Here is a 19,447-nt window from a genome sequence, read left to right as displayed (position 1 = left end):
TGAATTGTGCAAAATTGCTGTCGAAAAGCCACAATTGTTTGCAAATCATGGCAGAACTGTAGCCAAGAGACATTTCACCACTATCAGTCTTTTTGGGTGGCCATGGGCCATGGGCCTATTATAATCCGCTACTAGTGTGTGGGGGGGTGAAACCGAATGATAAAACCCAACGCACTGTTGAGTTCAGAAAAAAACTGAAATCCTGACTGAAAGGAACAAATTTCTAATGTACACTAATTATGAGAAATGCACAGCATACCTCCCAACTTTTGCAAAGAGCAAAGGGGGACATGTGCGCCGCGGTCCCCATAGCCGGTCTCTGCCGCCTCTCTCTCCCAGTGATTGATCAGCAGTAGAGAGAGGCGGCAGGGACGATAGAGGAGGCAGGTAAGGAGCATGTACCCTGCTGCACTGCACCAGGCAGCACAGGGCAGGTGGGAGGCACATCAGTGGGCACTGGTCAGTATGGGGAGGGAGGCTGGCACATGAGCAGGCAGCACGGGGAGAGAGGCACATGAGATGGCATCGGGCAGCACAGGGTGGAGGTTAGGTGGTAACTAAAGAGTTCACCCGCTGCTTGGGAGGGGACTGGGGATGATTCCACTACATATACTTCTGCATAGACTTATACTTCTATACTTTTATACTAAACCATTATGTCAAGAATTGAGCACTAAGCACAATATGTATCTTCACTTCATATGCTTTGAAAAGCTGTGTCCCCTACTGGATCCTTCAGGTACATACACCCGGGTAGTGACGTCATATTTTTTTAGAGAAATTGAAGCCTGTCTGATTTACTAAATTGAGGGAAATAGACCTATATTTGCATTTCCCATAATTAGTGTATTAGCAATTTGTTTAAGTTTGCTTATCTAATAACATATTAAAAAATAGATTTTGCCCGCAGCTCTCCTTTAAGCTGGTGGTTTTTGCCACCTTGGCGGGGCTTCATGTCTGCAGCACCACTTAGCTCCGCCCACATCAGCGCCATAGGACCTGCCCCTCTGTAATGCCATTGGCTTAGAGGTCTAGGCCCCACCCTATCCTAGGCCATTGAGGGGGCGGGGCCTAGACCTCTAGGCTGGCCCTTTCCAATGGTCACTGAGGGGGTGGGGCCTAGATGGCAACAACGTCATGGAGGGGTGGTGACTATAACACTGTTGTGGGCGGGGCTAAGTGGTGCTGTACCCGTGAAGCCCCTCCCAGGTGGCACAAATCACCAACAATAAAAATCATTTTTCACTGGACCGAGCAACAAGAAATCTATAATAAAGATTTTTTGATTCTAATGGAGGCGCGTCACAGAGGGTTGGGGCTTTCCTCCCATTGGGGGCAGGCCGGCCCTCCTCCAGTGCTTCAGCCCGGGACGGTGCTCAGTAATAGAGTGGCACCGTGCGCAGGAACTGGGTTCAAAAAAGGACCGTAGCAACGGCTTCCCTGAGTCGGCGCTGTTCTATTGATATGCTGTGCTTAAAGCGAATGTACCTGATGATACATTTGCTTTAAGAAACAGTGTAAATAGTTTATAAGAGTGTGAGCTGCGGTGCTACACTGCAAATACCCATGAAACGCACCCCCACATATTAGTTCCTGTTTATTTAGAGGATTAATGGGTATATGGCGGCTGGCCTATCTGAGCTTGCTTGTAGGTTACTGTGTGTGTATTCATACAACATATTTCTGGGTGGCATGCCGTGTAGCACAGGGGCCTCGGCTTAAGCCTGATTGTATATAATTTGGGGATATTTGAGTTGCTATTACCTTTGTATGTTTCAGTAAAGTGCAGTTTTGTTTAAACTGGTGTTGGAGTCACTTTCCTCGTTCGTGACTTCGCTGTATCCTGGGGAGCCCATCCCGGTACACGGCTTGTGTACCACACATAGAAAAGTTAGGGAAAACAACAGATACTATTAAACATACACATGCTCACAAAGCAGCCTAGGCCGTAGATAGTCTTGTATATCTCTTGGCAGAGTAACAAGTAAGAGTGGATTGGTACCACAGGCCCAAACCTTTAAAAACTTTGCTGGGCATCTTCTGGTTTATATACCAGATTTCCATAGGACAGGGCTGCGTTAACTAGAGATTTCCATTCTGTCATGGTAGGGGATCTTGGGTCCATCCGTCGTAATGCATTATTAGGGACATTAAGGCTAAATTCACACGTCAGTATTTTTCATCTGTTTTCCCGGATAAGGAAATACAAAATCCATTACAACTAGAGATGAGCGAACCTCGAGCATGCTCGAGTCCATCCGAACCTGAACGTGCAGCATTTGATTAGCTGGGGCTGCTGAAGTTGGATAAAGCTCTAAGGTTGTCTGGAAAACATGGATACAGCAAATGACTATATCCATGTTTTCCACATAGCCTTAGGGCTTTATCCAACTTCAGCAGCCACCGCTAATCAAATGTTGAATGCTCAGGTTCGGATGAACTCGAGCATGCTCCAGGTTCGCTAATCTCTAATTACAACTCATTATTTTCAATGGTGCTATTCATATATCCAGTTTTTTTGCGGATCCGCAATCCGTGACAAAAAACCGGACATGTTGTAATACAGTCCGTAATTACAGAATGGACCCACCCAATAGAAGTTTATGGAGAGTACATTGCAACCCGCAAAACCATCCGTATCATGGATCCGTTCTTTGTGACATCAGCAAGATCCTCCTGCCAGAAATATCCTGCCTGATAAAAATGACTGTAAAATGGCCCCCAGACAACCAGGTGACCTTTTTGGGGGTTTGGGACAGCTAATGACATCATTTTTTCCATCCCCTCTTTTTTCTTCACTACACCTTTTTTTGCGGATCCGCAAAAAAACGGATAAAATACGGAACGCAAAACGGATGATTTTTTGCGGATTGCGGATTATTCCAGATTTTCATCCAGAAAAATATACTGATTCTGGACTATTCCAGATTTTCATCCAGTAAAATATACTGAAGTGTGAATGTGGCCTAAGAGATAATCCTATGGTTATCAAAGTATAAGAAGAAATACCTAACTGAAATTTATAAGCTAGGACCTCTACCTCTATGTAGTCCATACATCTGGGGCTTCCTGATTGTCAGAAAGCTCTCCATTTATGAAAATCTGAGAGTAGTGGGTTATATCTCACCCGTATTTTTGGTCTAAGGGTACAAACACACATGGCATATACGCTGCGTATTTACTGCTGCGATACGCAGCCAATAAGCAGCAGATTAGATCTAAATAACTGAACACAGCATCAAATCTGCTGCCTATCTGCAGCGTATCTGCTGTGTATACGCTGTGTATGTTTGTACCCTTTAGGGTACAAACACACACAGCGTATACGCAGCAGATACGCAGCAGATTTGATGCTGTGTTCAGTTATTTAGATCTAATCTGCTGTGTATCTGCTGCTTATTGGCTGCATATCGCAGCAGTAGATACGCAGCGTATATGCCGTGTGTGTTTGTACCCTTAAAGACCAGTTTATAAGATCAATTGTCTGATCTGTGAGTTCTGGGTAAAACAGCTTATTGATGCTACTACCCACAGCTGAGGAAGCTGTAGTAGGAGGTCCTTCAGACCCTGGAAACACTCTAATGTGTGCCCAAAAGTATCTTCCCCTCTATCTTGAGTCTGTGGAGTTTAGGAGCAGTAGCGGATTATAATAGGTCCCTTCGGGCGGTAGCCCGGGGCCCTGGACTTCTGGGGGGCCCATGGCCACCCAAACAGAATTATACTTTCAGTGGTTTCCCATGATTTGCATAAAAATCGCTGCTTTTTACTGCAATTTTACACAAATCAGGGCAAAGCTGCAGCCAGGAGACAATGCAGTAACATTAGAAGGACATACTGAAGGACTGTATCATGTGAAAATGATGTCACCACCGCTCCTGTACAGTCTGTACAATGCAAAAAAAACACTAAAGCTAGCGCCGCCATAGTTACAGTGGGTTGGGGGGCCCAAGCTTGGTGAACAGCTCAGGGAACCAAGTAACCAAGGCTTTGATAGCCTTATTGAGTAAGGGGGGGGGGGGTTAACTACCAGGGGGGATGCATACTAGACATGGGAAGGGGGGGGGGGAGTGTCAGCCTGACGAATATACTGATGCCCAAAGGAAAGTATATATATATATATATATATATATATATATATATATATACACTACCGTTCAAAAGTTTGGGGTCCTTATTGGGGGTCCTTATTTGGGGTCCTTATTTTTGAAGGAAAAGCACTGTACTTTTCAATGAAGATAACTTTAAACTAGTCCTAACTTTAAACAAATACACTCTATACATTGCTAATGTGGTAAATGACTATTCTAGCTGCAAATGTCTGGTTTTGGTGCAATATCTACATAGGTGTATAGAGGCCCATTTCCAGTGTCACTCCAGTGTTCTAATGGTACAATGTGTTTGCTCATTGGCCCACAAGGCTAATTGATGATTAGAAAACCCTTGTGCAATCATGTTCACACATCTGAAAACAGTCTAGCTCGTTACAGAAACTACAAAACTGACCTTCCTTTGAGCAGATTGTGTTTCTGGAGCATCACATTTGTGGGGTCAATTAAACGCTCAAAATGGCCAGAAAAAGAGAACTTTCATCTGAAACTCGACAGTCTATTCTTGTTCTTAGAAATGAAGGCTATTCCATGCGAGAAATTGCTAAGAAATTGAAGATTTCCTACAACGGTGTGTACTACTCCCTTCAGAGGACAGCACAAACAGGCTCTAACCAGAGTAGAAAAAGAAGTGGGAGGCCGCGTTGCACAACTAAGCAAAAAGATAAGCACATTAGAGTCTCTAGTTTGAGAAACAGGCGCCTCACAGGTCCCCAACTGGCATCTTCATTAAATAGTGGCCGCAAAACACCAGTGTCAACATCTACAGTGAAGAGGCGGCTGTGGGATTTTGGGCTTCAGGGCAGAGTGGCAAAGAAAAAGCCATATCTGAGACTGGCCAATAAAAGAAAAAGATTAAGATGGGCAAAAGAACACAGACATTGGACAGAGGAAGACTGGGAAAAAGTGTGGTGGACGGATGAATCCAAGTTTGAGGTGTTTGGATCACAAAGAAGAAGGTTTGTGAGACGCAGAACAAATGAAAAGATGCTGGAAGAATGCCTGACGCCATCTGTTAAGCATGGTGGAGGTAATGTGATGGTTTGGGGTTGCTTTGGTGCTGGTAAGGTGGGAGATTTGTACAGGGTAAAAGGGATTCTGAAAAAGGAAGGCTATCACTCTGCAACGCCATGCCATACCCAGTGGACAGCGCTTGGTTGGAGCCAATTTCATCCTACAACAGGACAATGACCCTAAACACACCTCCACATTGTGCAAGAACTATTTACAGCAGAAGCAGGCAGCTGGTATTCTATCGGTAATGGAGTGGCCAGATCTGAGCCCCATTGAGCTGTTGTGGGAGCAGCTTGACCGTATGGTACGCCAGAAGTGCCCATCCAACCAATCCAACTTGTGGGAGCTGCTTCTAGAAGCGTAGGGTGCAATTTCTCCAGCTTACTGTACCTCAACAGATTAATAGCTAGAATGCCAAAGGTGTGCAATGCTGTAATTGCTGCAAAAGGTGTATTCTTTGTCAAAAGCAAAGTTTGATGTAAAAACAATGTTATTTCAAATACAAATCATTATTTCTAACCTTGTCAATGTCTTGTCTCTATTTTCTATTCATTTCACAACGTATGGTGGTGAATAAGTGTGACTTTTCATGAAAAACACAAAATTGTTTGGGTGACCCCAAACTTTTGAACGGTAGTGTATGTCTCTATTTCGAAACATAGAATATAATCTGCAAAAACTGCACTCCCTCCAACTTAAATATGGTTAGCTCTGGGAAGCTTCTGTACACAATATAAATGATCCCGCCATTACTTCAGCATAAAGATGTTAGTTGCTTACAAGCATTATTACTAAAGAGAAAGATACTGTGAATTTATTTTCGGTTAGTAACCTATGTTTTTGCATTTCTAGACATCTGGCTTTCTTTTGCACAGGGAAGACAAAGTTCATTTATTTGATGTTTGGAGATGCAATGGATTATCCTCCCTAGGTCACCTCTTAAAGGAAATGTGTCAATTCAGCTCAAGGTGACGAGTACTGTCTATTGACAGGACTAAATGCACATGGCACTTAATGCTGTGAAAAAAAGTGTAGAAAAAATGTAAGTAAAAAAATTGAATAATAGAACACATTTCATTATCTAGAATAAATAGGAATAAAAGAACACATTTCAGTATCTAGCTCTAATCAGTGAAAGAAAATCTAGACAATACATTGTCTTTTAGCTTGACCAATTATAACAAAGGAATAGAAATTAGAAAGAAAGGAAGGAAGGAATAAGCATTAACAACTCCCTCAACCACACAGATGTCCAGTCCATATTTCTCATTAGGTGGCTTTTATTGTGGCAATCTATGAGTAATAAGAACATTTGGAGCATTTCCAAATTCTAAAGTGACATATTCATTTAGCCTAACATTTGGTGATGTATCATATTGTAATGCAACTGCACATTATCTAAGAAGCTGCCCAGAATGTGGCCTCAGTAAGGCTGACTTACCAGAGTTGTCCTGAGATTTGCTCTTTATGGGTGGATTCACACTACAGAATCCGCGCGGAGAAGTTCTAGCGGATTCCATCGCGGCGGTTCAGCATCTCCACCCGTGCCATAGACACAATCTTTAGCTGCACCGAAATGTTACTGCAGTATAACTGGAGATCGGAAGCCGACCTCCCATTATACTGGGTGACCTCTTTTAGCAGATGTAGCAGAGGGCCACGCTTCATGTTGGCACAGCCAGATGACTGTATTGGCATAATTTAACCCCTTAGAACCTGAGTTCCAGTGGCGTCCTGGTGCATCCTCTTCAGATTTCCAGGCCGCAAGCCACACAGGTCTGTGTTTGGGATTTGTGGCCTCTATCAGTCGATCGCAGATAAAACCGATCATAGCTGTCTTATGAGAAAGCTATGATCAGTATAAGGAATCAAAGGATTCCTTATGATAGTCTTTTATGGTGACCAAAAATGTGTGTAAAAAAAAGATAAAGTAAAGTTTTGTCAATTTTTGAGTTGGAAAATAAAACAAAACATATATAAATTGGTCTTTATTGTAATTGTAACAACATAGAGAATGAAGATTATGTGTCAGTTTACCCATAAATTGCATGGTGTAAAAAAAAGATGCTTATTTTTTTTTCCATCTCACCATTTTACCATTTTATGGTAAAATAAAAAAGAAAAGGTGTCAATACAAAGTAAAATAGTTTTGCAATAAATAAGATGTATTTTCCCTCCCACACTGCAGCTCTGTCTTGATTGATGTACAGGGCTGGAGGCTCTGCTCTGTGCCCTCTGCTCTGTGGGAGGGAAGAAATGTGCATGCTGCAGTTCAGCATCACTTCATCTCCCAAGGAACAAATGCAATTTTATGACAATGGCCATTAGCAAAGACAAAGGCATTATTTGTTTTATCTCCCTATCTGCTTGTGTCTGGAGCTCTGTACCTGGTATGGACCGGACAGATTCTCTTTAAATAAAAATGGATTCGCAAATACAGATAGTATACGGATGGTATCTCTATGCATTGGCATTTTTTTATGGACTCAATGGGGGAGATTTATCAAACATGGTGTAAAGTTAAACTGGCTCAGTTGACCCTAGTAACCAATCAGATTCCACCTTTCATTCCTCACAGACTTGATAACTTTGATAACTCTCCCCCAATGACTTTTAAAGACAGTTCTGCTAATACACGCATGTACAGAAATTGAGTTGGATATCTCATTACTTTCTTTTAACATTAGTGAATCCTGTGATATTGAACAGTACCTATCTGCAGTAATCTTGTGTACAATTCTGAGTATAAGTTTTAGGCTTCCTTCACATGAACATATTTTCAGTTCTGCATGCTGACTGCAGTTGCAACATCTGCCCTCCTACAATGGCCATTTTGCACAGTATTCTATATAGAGGAATCTGCAGCTATGGCAGTGCACCAGCCTGTAGTCTGCACCAGTCTGCAGTGCACTGCACAGGTCTGTACCTGTGTGCTTCCACTAGTTTGCATCCACCAGTCTGCGGCACCCTGCATCAGTCTGTACCAGTCTGCCCCTGCAGTGTCCTAGAACCCCATTCCTCATGCTGCTGAATGTGTTTATGTGTAAGGCTATGTGTTGCTTTGTTCATTATCTCAGGCGTATTCTGTGTACATTTACTGCAATTCTGTGTCTCACATCGCTGTGTGTAATAGTGATGCACAGGCAATAGCTAACGATTAAATTAAAGCGACTTTGTACCCACAATCTGACCCCCAAAAACCGCTTGTACCTTCAGATAGCTGCTTATAGCTTTTAGGATTAAAAGCAGCTATCTGAAGGTACAAGCAGTTTGGGGGGGGGTCAGATTGTGGGTACAGAGTCACTTTAACTGTTAATACATTACCTTCTTCTTCTTCTCCTGCCCCCTGCTTGCTTCCCGGAGCTACGGCTGTAGCTTCAGAGCGGTCTTAGAGCTAAAAGGTTTCTCAACCAATCACAGCCAGCAGTGGTGCCGGCCAGCGATTGGCTGAGTGGTCTGTCAGCTTAAAAAGGCCAATGTGAAGCTGCAGCCACGGTGCCAGGAAGCAAGCAGAGGGCAGGAGAAGAGAGGGCAGGAGGAACTGGGAAGGTAATGTATTAACGGTTTAGGGCAAGGGCTGTACTGACATTGGTAACGATGTCCGTGCAGTCCTTGCTAAACGATAGTCAAGCTGTGCAATAGACTCAGTTAACTGGTTTACATGATAGATTGGGCCATTATCAGCCGGTCTAAACACTGTACATAAATAGAAAAAAAAAAAAAAGACCCCCCCCCATGAATTGTAAAGTTGGCCTGCGAGTGATGTGCAGCTGCAGTGAGATCAGATGTGGGCAGTTCGGACACCCAAACCACGCACATTATAATTCGCCACTGGTGGGCCCCTAGAGGCGCTGTGGTCAGCGGCACTTGCCCAGTAAGCTGGGTGCTAGGGCCGGCCCTGTTTATAGTGCCTGTATTTTGCCACACATGGGGCTATGCTAGATACCAGGCCCTACCCTCATATTTCACATACTTCCATCTGTAAATCCTTGCATTGTTGATAGTGGTATATAGTTCCAGCCCTCTGGCAAGCATAGGGCTATGCTAAACGAGATTTCTGGACTGTCCTCAGGCTGATTCCTGCTCACAGTTTGCACCCTTTGGCATATTCACCTTGATCAACTATGATGTGTTACTGAGCCTGGACTGTGGCCACCACTAGAGCCTCACTACTTCAAGAGCTAGAGCCAGGAGACACAGTTCTGCAGGGGCCCAGCTCTTATGAATGGGGCACCAGAAGAAAGAAAGTTGTACTGCCAATTAGAAGTACAATTCTATCCCTTACCTAGTAACCTGCTATGTACCGTCAATTAGTACAAGCTGGGTGGTACGCCAACACAATCATGACCTCCATCACTGACCTCCCATGTGTTGCATTATGAGACAGGCACAGGTTTTTCTCATTCTTCTTCTTCTGAAAGTATTCTACATCCTCCAACATCCCGGCAGAGCCCATTACTACTTGGGTTGAGACTCTCACGGCACCCTCCTATCTACTACGCTACCTCAGTACAACTCTACCAACTCTACTACATCCTAATCAGCACTTATCACACAGATCTGGTGGTTTTATGTCTCAGTATTTATTGGAACTCTATTTGCCAATAGTAAAGCAAGCCAACGTTATCCACAGAGTCTGTGATTATTCACTACCACCTACACAGCATATACACCGCAACCTTGGGACATCTCCCCTTTCTGTGGTGGCGGGTCCTACTACCTGGGAGGGTCATTACACTGCACTGACCACCAGTGACTATAACATCCGTGACTACACTATCCCAAGGGACCCGGTAGCAACCCAACAGGACACCGACCACAGGGGAAAAGGGTACAACCAGTCTTGCACCTTAAAGTGGTACTCCAGCGGGGGGCATTTTTTTCCTGGGATCGGGGAGGAGGTGGGTGAGGGAAACGATGTCCACTCACATTCGCGGTTCTAAGGGTGGGTCCTGCATCGCGGTGCTTCGGTCCCCGGCGGCTTCCTGGTGTCTGACGCGGGCCCGAGACGTGACGTCTCAGGTCCGCTCAGCCAGTCAGTGACGGAGGCGGGATCCGCCTCTGTCATTGACTGGCTGAGCGGACCTGAGATGTATTGTCTCGGGCCTGTGTCAGACACCAGGAAGTGGCTGACACAGGAAAAAAAATGCCCCCCGCTGGAGTACCCCTTTAAGCAGGAGTGCCATCACACCTGTGTGCCCACAAGCACTGGTGTCACATGACAAATCCTTAAGGTCCGTCTGTATCTCGGCCATCCACCACCAGAGTGGCGTCACACTTCCATCTAGCAAGTGACCAGTGTTCCACCGCTACAACACCATCTGGGGGTCACCACAATCTCACTGCTGTAATCTCTACAGTATATGGTCCTACAATCGCGCAGCAGATTTTCATTCCATGCCAATGTAACTAATTGAACTAATTAGCAACAAATAATAAAGCGCTGTCCCAGGTCGATATATCTCATAGATGGTTGTTGTCCCCACTTATTAAAGTAAAGCAGTATTGTATGAGGGTAGAATAAGTGGTGGACTCAACACTAGAAGTTGCAGTGTAACAAAGATATTTATTTGGTGAAGGGTAGTGTTCCATATATACAGTGAGAATTAATATACAAATATACACATGATTAGCAATTTGAAATGTGTGATGCACACTGAAGGTGGGTGTAAGTCTAGATAGGCTATTTCACCCTACCTTACTCTTAGGGAGCCGCTTGGATTGAGCGTCCCCAGTACCAAGCGGTGGACTTTCCCTATCACTAGATAGGAGAGACAGTCAAGTGAAGTACGTATTGCTGTCACTCTGAAGATGTGGGGAATGTCTTATATTGTATGCTTGGTTATTATTGAACATGTTTTCTGCACGGTTATGCAGTAAGTACTCTTCTATTGACCGGTAGATAGGCTGTTGTTTAGAACAGGGTTATGGTGATTCCACTAGTCATCCGACGCGTTTCCCCCTTCTTCCTGGTAAGGATATCTGGGTTCATCAGGGATGCGTGTGGTTTTTCAGCCAAAGGTGTATACGTCATAAGGGTCTGGTGAAGGTAAGTATGGATACTATCAGTCACATTGAATTTACATACAGAGCGCCAGTCATGTGATATATGGTCTAAAAAATCGTTACCTCTCAGATAAATCTGGCCGGTGTGGATAGAACTTCATGGAGTTGGACAGAAATGTTAACTGTAATACCGGTGTGTATAGATAATTTCCTCCGGAAGGTGCCCGGGAGCATATAATTCCTAGCCTGTAAAATAGTATAGGGAGCGTATAATCCCTAATTCCCATTATAAGGGCAAAGAGGGGGTGAATAAACAGGACAATACCTGAATGATGTTCCTTATGAATCCCTCATGGTGGAGGTTTAGACAAGCAGGCTGATAAGTGATGCAGGCTAGATGTCAGACCCCCTGTAATGGCAAGGAAACAGGGAGGCATAATGTAACTGTACTAAGCATAAATACGGAGGCCTGGGGATAGAAGTAGCAGGTCACACTTACTTATATGATGAAGGGAGAAGATAACCGGCGGTGGGTCGGTCCAGACAGCGAATGTGCGTCTGGATATCGTGCCGGCCGGCGTGTCCTTTAAGCGCCACGGGTATGGGGCGGACCTGGCGCGGTGACGTCAACACGTCGCCGTGCGCTAGACCTGCGCATGCGCAGTCAAGCGATTGGTGTCTGCGCGTGCGCAGTAAGGGGATTGAAGTCGCTTGCCAGTACAGTTAGAATGCCCTCAGTGAGCGCTGCCATGGGCGGCGCAGATGGCTGTTAGGAGTCCCCAGAATGAATATAACGTATCAAAGGCATACAGTGTGTCCATTTAAAAAGGTCCCCATAACGATATGCTATGTTAGAGTGATGTTTAGCAGTTGGGTCGGTCGTGGATCAAATACTGCGAGAGGCAAGACAGGAGAAATTGAGCCATATTATGATGCAAGGTGTATATATATATAAACTTGATGTGGTATGATAAAGGTATGATGTATGATGATGGGATGAGGTAAATGTAGATGATGATGAGGATGGTAAGGCGGTACTAGAAGGATATATAGAGGCAAACATAGGATAACATAGGATACATGGAGGCATGAGCCAAATCTTGGATACATAGCAAAGGGACTGCCGGGTAGGGCATAGAGGTAGGAAGGGGGGGGGGTCGAGGTAAGGGAGATGAGTGATGCGAAGAGGGGAAAAACACACATATTGAAGATACTAAATTATTATAATATTTGATGGTCAGATCATATAGAATGAGTGAATAGAATCTGGTCGTTCAAGCCACCTGGTTCTAGAGTCTTGAGGCGGTATATCCTCTCAGTTTCTTTTCTGAGGAGCTTATTGTCGTAGTCCCCTCTTCGAATATTGGGGTTAATGGTGTCGATCACCTTGAATGTGATATTAAAGGGGGATGCAGGGTGCATAGTGCGCATGTGCGTTGATAATGGCTTGGGCCTCGAATGCTCGATGTCGCCTATATGTTCGAGAATCCTGCGTCGAAATTCCCTTTTTGTTTTGCCCACATATGACTTTGGGCATTCGCAGGTACACCACACATGATGTTTTGCAGTTGGCAAAGGATCTGTTTCTATAGATAGTTGGGTTAGTTCCTGAACAGAATGTCTTGGATACTGAGATGTACCGACAAGCTTTACAGTCGCCACATTTATAGGTGCCTGTAATTTTCGTGTCCAACCAGGTAGGGGGTCTGGATGGGGGGGACATAGTGACTGTTTGTGAGCATGTCCCCAAGGTTACGTCCTCTTCTGTATGTAACTAGCGGGCGGGAGGAAACGACTGATGTGAGGTGAGGATTGGTCTTCAAGATTGGCCAGGCATTCTCCAGAATGGACCTTACTTGGGATGCTGCGTTGTCGAAGGTACCAATTATACGTGTTTCCCCTGGTGGTCCTGTGGTGTCTGTTCTTGTCTTAGGAATGAGGAGGTCCTGTCGGTCGCTCTGCTTGGCTGTTTGATAGGCTTGTGTGAGGGTGCGATTAGGATAACCTCTCTCCTTGAATCTTTCTTTGAGCAACCTAGCCTCTTTCTCGAACGATTGGGGTGTACTACAGTTGCGTCTGATACGGAGGTATTGCCCCTTCGGGATGCCGGTCTTTAGGTTGAGGGGATGGTGACTCTCCCATCTCAACAGGCTATTTCCTGCTGTGGGCTTCCGATATGCTTCTGTAGTGATTGTAGTGCCTTGTATTCTGATGACCGTGTCCAGAAAGCAAATGTGGTCCTTGTTGATCTCCGATGTGAACCGTAGACCTATTTCGTTCCGGTTGAGGTCCTCGATGAAATTTTTAAAGGACTCAGGGGTGCCTGACCATAATATCAGCCCATCGTCGATGTACCGCCCCCAGAATTCGATGTATTGCTTGTACTGGTCGTAGTTGTCACTGAACACCATGGTGTCCTCCCACCAGCCCAGGAACAGGTTAGCATATGAGGGCGCCATCGGGCTCCCCATAGCTGTGCCCCTGAGCTGGTGGTACACACAGTTGTTGAACAAAAAATAGTTGTGGGTAAGTATCCACTCCAGTATTTGGATGATAAATCTGTTGTGATTAGCAAGATGCATGCTTCTGGTGTGGAGGAAGTGTTCCACTGCTCGTAGGCCCATTGAATGTGGGATGGAACGGTATAATGCCTCGACATCGATGCTGCAGAGGTACCAATCTTCCTTCGTGGAGACATCTGTCAGTTTGGCTAGTAGATCCATTGTATCACGGATGTAGGATGGGATGCTTGTTACCAGGGGTCGTAGGATTTCGTCCACATAGATCCCGAGGTTCTGGGTCAGGTTATCAATGCCGGCCACAATGGGTCGACACTTTAGCGGGTTCAGTCCCTTATGGACCTTGGGTAGTCCGTAGAATGTTGCAACACGAGGGGATAGGGGTAAAAGAAATGCGTATTCTTTTTTATCAATTAATCGATTCGTCAGGGCCTCGTCCAAGATTACTTTAAGTTGTTTTTTAAAAAGGTCAGTAGGGTCTGTGTCAAGAGGTTTGTATCCTTCTCTGTCTCTTAGGACCATAAGGCACATATCTCTGTACATATTGTGGTCCATAATCACCAGGTTACCGCCTTTGTCTGCGGATTTTATCACAATTGTGCGATCCTCCTGGCCAAGTATTCATCTTTCTTGAGGTTTGACCTATGTGCCCATGGATTTTGGGCCAGTCGTTCTAGCTCCTGCGTTACCACCTTTGTGAAGATGTCTATGCTGTCTTGTCTAAGACCGGAGGCATTCTTCTGGACTTCGGTTGGCAGGTGGAGAAGGGTCCTATTCCTCGTTCCCTCTCGTTTTCTACCAGTAACTCTGAGAGTGTGTTGATTCCCAGTAGGTCTTCTGGTGAGACCCCCAGTTCAAGGCATTTCCTAGCATCATTCATGATAAAAAACTTTCTCCATTTAAGTTTTCTTGCAAAGAGATGTATGTCTTTGACCCAGTCAAAAACCTTAAAGTTATTGGTTGGTACAAAGGACAGGCCTTTGGTGAGCAGGGAGGATTCCGCTTCGGTTAGGACATGATGTGACAGATTTATGATCTGGTTAGGTGGTGAAACTTCTGTCGTGTGAGGAGTGGGTCCATTATGTGATTCTAGAAGGTGCCCGGTGTTGGCACCCCCCTTGCTAAAAAAGATGCAGATGAGGAGGAGGAGGACATAGAGATTGTTTCTGGAGAGGCCGGAGTGACATGTGAGGGTGTTAGTCCGGTCGAGGTAGTGGTGTTTTGGGGGTTCTGTGTTGTATTGGTCAGGTCTGGTCTGTCCTGGTAGGGTCTGTTTCCCCCCCGTCCTCTCCCCCTTCCATATGTTGGTCTGTATTGTGGTTGCCATCCTCCCCTCTCCCTTTGGCGTGTACTATAAGGTGATCTGCTGAAGGGTCTCCTATTCTTCTTCTTCTTGGATTGCCCTGATGTAGCAGTATCTGTGTCGGAGGAGGATATATCAGTCTCAGTTTCTGGATATGATGTTGTGTGTAGAAAGTTATAAGCCTTATTTTCTTTGAATACGGTGAGATCCCTGACAAATTGCTTATGTTTCCTTTCTTTGATCTGATTTTTATATTTATCAACGTGCTGTTGTAATTCTGTCTCCCTCTTGTTAAACTCCGGATTATCTTTGAATGTAAGCACAGTTTTTATATGTTCCTCTAGTTTCTTGGTGGTTCTTTCCAGGGTCATGCGTTCATCATCAAGGAGAAGGTTCATAAATCTGATCGATGAAGCAGTGGCCTCTTGTTCCCACTTTTTTAGGAGGTTGGGGTTTTTGCTCCTATCGGCCGGGACAATGGTAATACGTAGTGCCCTGGGAACAATATTGTGTGAGATATAATTTTCAAGGGATTTAGTTTCCCAATATGATTTGATGTTATCCCTGTATGTGTTTTGAAGATCTTTAAATATATTTTGTATGGATGGTGTAGTGGTTGTGGGTAGATTCAACTCCCTTTCTGAAAAAACCTCGCTAGCCTCTTCTGCCCATTTGTCAGTTTCAATCCCTGTTGAAAGAAAGCTTGCCATACCTTAATTCTATTTGATGGGTCCTGGGAGTGCGCACTGAAGGGGGTAGCCCAAGTGGAGTAAATATCAACAAGCGCTGTCCCAGGTCGATATATCTCATAGATGGTTGTTGTCCCCACTTATTAAAGTAAAGCAGTATTGTATGAGGGTAGAATAAGTGGTGGACTCAACACTAGAAGTTGCAGTGTAACAAAGATATTTATTTGGTGAAGGGTAGTGTTCCATATATACAGCGAGAATTAATATACAAATATACACATGATTAGCAATTTGAAATGTGTGATGCACACTGAAGGTGGGTGTAAGTCTAGATAGGCTATTTCATCCTACCTTACTCTTAGGGAGCCGCTTGGATTGAGCGTCCCCAGTATCAAGCAGTGGACTTTCCCTATCACTAGATAGGAGAGACAGTCAAGTGAAGTACGTATTGCCGTCACTCTGAAGATGTGGGGAATGTCTTATATTGTATGCTTGGTTATTATTGAACAAGTTTTCTGCACGGTTATGCAGTAAGTACTCTTCTATTGACCGGTAGATAGGCTGTTGTTTAGAACAGGGTTATGGTGATTCCACTAGTCAACCGACGCGTTTCCCCCTTCTTCCTGGTAAGGATATCTGGGCTCATCAGGGATGCGTGTGGTTTTTCAGCCAAAGGTGTATACGTCATAAGAGTCTGGTGAAGGTAAGTATGTTATCCTATGTTTGCCTCTATATATCCTTCTAGTACCGCCTTACCATCCTCATCATCATCTACATTTACCTCATACCATCATCATACATCATACCTTTATCATACCACATCAAGTTTATATATATATACACCTTGCATCATAATATGGCTCAATTTCTCCTGTCTTGCCTCTCGCAGTATTTGATCCACGGACCGACCCAACTGCTAAACATCACTCTAACATAGCATATCGTTATGGGGACCTTTTTAAATGGACACACTGTATGCCTTTGATACGTTATATTCATTCTGGGGACTCCTAACAGCCATCTGCGCCGCCCATGGCAGCGCTCACTGAGGGCATTCTAACTGTACTGGCAAGCGACTTCAATCCCCTTACTGTGCACGCGCGGACATCAATCGCTTGACTGTGCATGCGCAGGTCTGGCGCACGGCAAAACATTGATGTCACCGCGCCAGGTCCACCCCATACCCGTGGCGCTTAAAGGACATGCCGGCCGGCACGATATCCAGACGCACATTCGCTCTCTGGACCGACCCACCGCCGGTTATCTTCTCCCTTCATCATATAAGTAAGTGTGACCTGCTACTTCTATCCCCAGGCCTCCGTATTTATGCTTAGTACAGTTACATTATGCCTCCCTGTTTCCTTGCCATTACAGGGGGTCTGACATCTAGCCTGCATCCAGTGGCGGATTAAATGTACTCTGGGCCCCGGGCTGTCCACCCAACCTGGGCCCCCCCCCCCCCCCAGTCAATTCGCCCACATTATAATCTGCCACTGCGTCGTCCCCCCCCCCCCCCACACTGTCCCCCATAAACACTGCCTGCCTCCCCTCCCTGCTGGCCCCAATAAACATAATGTTTGGTCCCCTGCTGCTATCCCCAGTAAGCATTGCCCACCCCACCTCCACTGCCCCCAATAAACATATCGCCACCTCACCTGGTCCCCTGATGTTGCCCCCCTCAAGGTCACAGCAGCACAGAGGATGTCAGGAGAGGAGGGTGCTGATCTTATAGGAGAGGACCAAGCAGCACAGAGGATGTCAGGAGAGGAGGGTGTTGATCTATAGGGGAGGTCCCAGCAGCACAGAGGATGTCAGGAGAGGATGGTGCTAATCCTATAGGAGATAGTCCCCCTTTATAGATGGTCTCCCTCTTTCCCCCCTCTTATAGATGGTCCCCCTCTTTCCCCCCTTATAGATGGTCCCCATCTTTCCCCCCTTATAGATGGTCCCCCTCTTTCCCCCTTATAGATTGTCCCCCTCTTTCCCCCCTTATAGATGGTCCCCCTCTTTCCCCCCTTATAGATGGTCCCCCTCTTCCCCCCTCTATAGATGGTCCCCCTCTTCCCCCCCTTATAGATGGTCCCCCTCTTTCCCCCTCTATAGATGGTCCCCCTCTTTCCCCCCTTATAGATGGTCCCCCTCTTTCCCTCTTTATAGCTGGTCCCCCTCTTTCCCCCTCTATAGATGGTCCCCCTCTTTCCCCCTCTATAGATGGTCCCCCTCTTTCCCCCCTTATAGATGGTCCCCCTCTTCCCTCTCCCCCCTTATAGCTGGTCTCCCTCTTTCCCCCCCTTATAGCTGGTCCCCCTCTTCCCTCTCCCCCCTTATAGCTGGTCCCCCTCTTCCCTCTCCCCCCTTATAGCTGGTCCCCCTCTTCCCTCTCCCCCCTTATAGCTGGTCCTCCTTTCCCCCCTTATAGATGGTCCCCCTCTTTCCCCCCTTATAGATGGTCCCCCTCTTTCCCCCCTTATAGATGGTCCCCCTCTCCCCCCCCTTATAGATGGTCCACCTCTTCCCTCTCCCCCCTTATAGCTGGTCCTCCTTTCCCCCCTCTATAGATGGTCCCCCTCTTTCCCCCTTTATAGATGGTCCCCCTCTTTCCCCCTTTATAGATGGTCCCCCTCTCCCCCCTCCCTTATAGATGTGCCCCTCTCCCCCCTCCCTTTATAGATGGCCCCCCTCTTCCCCCCCCTTTCCCCCCCCTTTATAGATGGTCCCCCTCTTTCTCCCCTTTATAGATGGTTTCCCCCCCCCCCCCCCCAGTGAGTAAATAACACAAAAATAACAAAATATAACTCACCTACCCTGCGTTTCCCCGTCGATCCTCTCTCCGGCTGCCTCCGTCTGATGCGCGGCTGCCGGGGGTGTCCGGTCCTCTCTCCGGCAGCGCGCGCATCACACAGCTCCTAGTGCCGCCTGGGCCCTGACTTCCGGTACGTGCGCTCCCAGTACCGGAAGACAGGGCCCCAGGCGGCACTAGGAGCTGTGTGACGCGCGCACTGCCGGGGAGAGGACCGGACACCCCCGGCAGCCGCGCATCAGACGGAGGCAGCCGGGGACTCTTGTGACCGCAAGCGAAACAATGCTTGCGGTCACAAGAGTGCAGTGGCGAGGGGGCCTCCCGGGCGGCATTATAATGTGGGCGGCAAGGCATGGGCCCCCCCGGAGCCTCGGGCCCCGGGCGGCCGCCCAAACCGCCTACATTATAATCCGCCATTGCCTGCATCACTTATCAGCCTGCTTGTCTAAACCTCCACCATGAGGGATTCATAAGGAACATCATTCAGGTATTGTCCTGTTTATTCACCCCCTCTTTGCCCTTATAATGGGAATTAGGGATTATACGCTCCCTATACTATTTTACAGGCTAGGAATTATATGCCCCCGGGCACCTTCCGGAGGAAATTATCTATACACACCGGTATTACAGTTAACATTTGTGTCCAACTCCATGAAGTTCTATCCACACCGGCCAGATTTATCTGAGAGGTAACGATTTTTTAGACCATATATCACATGACTGGCGCTCTGTATGTAAATTCAATGTGACTGATAGTATCCATACTTACCTTCACCAGACTCTTATGACGTATACACCTTTGGCTGAAAAACCACACGCATCCCTGATGAACCCAGATATCCTTACCAGGAAGAAGGGGGAAACGCGTCGGATGACTAGTGGAATCACCATAACCCTGTTCTAAACAACAGCCTATCTACCGGTCAATAGAAGAGTACTTACTGCATAACCGTGCAGAAAACATGTTCAATAATAACCAAGCATACAATATAAGACATTCCCCACATCTT

General features: G+C 46.1%; 1 protein-coding gene across 2 annotated transcripts in view; it reads left to right on the top strand.

Moving 5' to 3' along the window:
* LOC138788017 (actin, alpha cardiac muscle 1) overlaps nt 1-19,447 on the top strand; it is a 48,296-nt gene that overhangs the window by 9,081 nt on the left and 19,768 nt on the right. The window contains exon 1 of one of the 2 annotated variants that reach the window (XM_069965446.1): nt 8,660-8,669. The exons of the other annotated variant lie outside the window; for it this stretch is intronic. The gene's annotated coding sequence lies outside the window, so the exon portion shown is untranslated. Of the gene's footprint in view, nt 1-8,659; nt 8,670-19,447 lie in introns of those variants that run through there. 2 annotated transcript variants of the gene reach the window in all.

Source organism: Dendropsophus ebraccatus, chromosome 4 (assembly GCF_027789765.1).
Source record: "Dendropsophus ebraccatus isolate aDenEbr1 chromosome 4, aDenEbr1.pat, whole genome shotgun sequence".
NCBI lineage: Eukaryota > Metazoa > Chordata > Amphibia > Anura > Hylidae > Dendropsophus > Dendropsophus ebraccatus.
The sequence above is the reverse complement of the archived record's forward strand: the minus strand, read 5'-3'. Positions and strand labels throughout refer to the sequence as shown.